Here is a 3,484-nt window from a genome sequence, read left to right on the forward strand (position 1 = left end):
AGTCATTTCCTTCTATCTTTTCGTTTATTAAGAAGCAAGAACCAGCTATGAATACTATCTAGAGCGTGGTCTGGTGGAGATAGGGAGGAATGAGATATGAGATACAGGTCAAAAACCGAGCCATGACCTCAGCTTTAAGCATGATGGAGAAGAAAGGCAAGGTTGGTGCCTAGAGAAGCCATCTGTTTAGAAAAAGATGTGAGGTAGATAAAGAATACTTAGCACCTCGTCTCTGCATATTCATTATCTAAGAAAAAAAAAAGTTGGCTTTTGCTTATTTACAATATGTGAGTGAGTTTCAAATCCTTGCCTAATAAGTGGAGGCAAGGTGGGGAGAGTCCATGAGGGTGCTAGGTGTCCACAATATGTGAGACAGAAAAGCACAAAATGGGGAGTGTTGACCTTAAACAAACAGACTGCCAGTTATTTCTCCAGCAAAAAATGGGTTTTTTTCGGGATCAGCAAAGAATTGCAACGGTGAGCCACTCACAAGTCTCCCCGCAGCAAGGAGAGGAGAACTCTTTTAAAGAGGAGAAGAGGAAGTTGGGAGGGCTGTACTAAACATAGAGTCCATTGGCGGAATTGAGAGTGCCAAGTATAGTGGCTTTTCACTGGCTGAGTTGTGGCAGTCTCTCATTGGCTGAGCTCTTGCCAGACAGGAAGAGGAAGTCTTTCTTCTTCCTGTCGGGATCTGCAATCCTTGTAGGGTGGAGAGCTCCCCCTCTGGCTTCCTGACTCTGTTTTAATTAAGATGTCTTTTTATTAATTTTTATAGGTGGTTGTGGACTCTAAAGCCAAACTGTGACAATTCTGTAAACTTTTCAGGGGGCAACTCTTGGCCTATTTTAAATATCCTAAATTAACTTTTTCCTTCACTACTCTTTCTCCCTTACACAACCACACTGCCAGTTAAAAAGAAAAATTTCCCTCTCATATCTCTATTGGGATAGGTGATAAATAAATCTCTTGATTGGTTTTTAAAAATTTTTTATTCATCAAATATTTATTACCTTGTATTCAATCAGTACAGTCCTATGCTAGACACTGAGATCAGAATGGTTCTATTTTTTTATTTTATTTTATTTTTTACAAGGGAACAATTCCACACTTTTATTTATTTACTTTTCAGTAAGTTTAAATCTTTGAAGGGTACAGCATCACACGAATTCTGTGTCCAATGGCCTTAGTAGAAATGTTGCTTCAGAATTTGGCATGAAACATGCCACTGTTTCCATGAGCACGAGCTATCTTTCCCCAGATTACTCTGGTTTTGTTAGGTTTTCCACCAGGAGTTACCGTGTTGTTCTTTGCTTTGTACAGATAAGCACATCTCTTGCCTAGACAGAATTCAGTTTCATCTCAAGCATATACACCTTCAATTTTCAGGAGAGCTGTGTGCTCCCTCTGGTTCTGTAGACCCTGCTTATAGCCAGCAAGAATGGCCTTGGACCACAGCCTTCCAGACATATTTGTTGTTTTAGAAGTCCTACTCCCAGCAGGCCTCCACAGGGTCCAAGATGGTTGAAAAAGAAAAGTATTTTTTTAATTTAAATTTAAAATTTTATTACGGAAATGACATTTAACATGAGATCTACCTCTTAAATTTTTTTAAATGTACAATATGTTATTGTTGACTATAGGTACAATATTGTACAGCACCTATTTAGAGATTATTCATAGATACCTCATACAAATCGAATCAAGCCATACCTGTCTTCTGTAACTGGCTTATTTCACTTAGTTTGTCCTTAAACTTCATTCATATGGTCATGCATTGCAGAATTCCTGTCTTTTTTAAGGCTAAATAATATTCCATTAGATGTATATTCCATAGTTTCTTTACACAGTCATCTGTTAATGGACTTTTAATTGTTTCCACAACTTGGCTATTGTGAATAGTGCTGCAATGAACATAGGGGTACTAAAACTTTTTGGATCCTGATTTCAATTCTTCTGGATAAATTCTAGAAGTGGAATTGCTGGATCTCAAGGTAATTCTACTTTTATTTTTATTTGTTTTTTTAAAAATAAAAATTGTATATATTTAAGGTGCACAGCATGGTGTTTTGAGATATATACATATATATATATATATAGTGAAATGATTACTACATTCAAGTTAATTAACATATCCACGTCCTCACACAGTTAACATGTTGTTGTTGTAAGAGCACCTGAAATCCACTCTCTGAGCAAATTTCCAGTACACAATCCAGTACCATTCACTATAGTTACAATGCTGTTAATCAGATCTCCAGATCTTATCCATTCTACATAATGGAAACATCATACCCTTTGACCAACATCTCCCCATTTCCTCCACTTCCCAGCCCCTGGTAAACACTGTTCTACTCTGTTTCTATGTATTCAACTTTTTTAAGATTTCACATATAAATGAGATCAGGCAGTATTTTTCTTTCTGATTCTGGCTTATTTCACTTAGCATAATGTCTTCCATTTTCATGCATGTTGTCGCAAATGGCAGAATCTCCTTCTTTTTTAAAAGCTGAGTAATATTTCATTGTATGTACATACAAATATTTCTTTACTCAATCATTCATCAATGGACACTTAGGTTGTTTTTGTATTTCAGCTATTGTGAATAATGCTGCAATGAATATGGGAGCACAGATATCTTTTTGAGGTACTGATTTAATTTTCTTTGCATATATACCCAGAACAGGGATTTCTGGATCATAAGGTAGTTCTATTTTTAATTTTTTGAGGAACCTCCATATTGTTTTCCATAATTGGTATACCAATTTACAATCCCATCAAAAGTATATAAGGGTCCCCCTTTCTCCACATCCTCCCTAACACTTGTTGCCTTTTTTGTCTTTTTGATAATGATTATTTAACTGATGTGAGGTGAGATCTCATTATGATCTTGATTTCCATTTCTCTGATGATTAGTGATGTTAAGCACCTTTTCATATATCTAATGGTAATTTGTATATCTTCTTTGGAAAAATGTCTATTCAGCTCTTTTGCCCATTTTTTATGAGTTTATTTTGCTATTGAGTTGTATGAGTTTCTTATATATTTTGGATATCAGATATATGGTTTTCAGTTATATGGTTTATCAGATTTATGGTTTTCAAATATTTTCTCCCATTCCATGGGTTGCCTTTTCATTTTGTTGATGGTTTCCTTTCCTGTGCAGAAATTTTTAGTTTATTTATTTATGCTTTCGTTGCCTAAGCTTTTGGTGTTGTATTCAAAAAATCATTGCCAAGGTCAATGTCAGGGAGGTTTTTCCCCTGTGTTTTCTCTTAGGAGCTTTATGGTTTCAGGTCTTATGTTTAAGTTTTTAATCCATTTTAGTTGATTTTTATGTATAGTGTAAGATAGGGGTCTATAGATCTCTGATTTAAAACAAAATCCTTCCTTTCCTTCTTTCTGTGCACTTCTTTTCCTTTACTTCCTCATTTCCTCCATTCCTTTCTTCCTAATTTGGTCAACAAACGACTAGGTGAAGATGTGA

General features: G+C 35.5%; 1 pseudogene; it reads right to left on the minus strand.

The window, feature by feature from the left end:
• Positions 1 to 1,134: 1,134 nt before the first annotated feature.
• On the minus strand, positions 1,135 to 1,482 carry LOC132356589 (large ribosomal subunit protein eL33-like; annotated as a pseudogene).
• Positions 1,483 to 3,484: the final 2,002 nt, after the last annotated feature.

The sequence above is a fragment of the Balaenoptera ricei genome, chromosome 21 (assembly GCF_028023285.1).
Source record: "Balaenoptera ricei isolate mBalRic1 chromosome 21, mBalRic1.hap2, whole genome shotgun sequence".
In the NCBI taxonomy this organism is placed as follows: domain Eukaryota; kingdom Metazoa; phylum Chordata; class Mammalia; order Artiodactyla; family Balaenopteridae; genus Balaenoptera; species Balaenoptera ricei.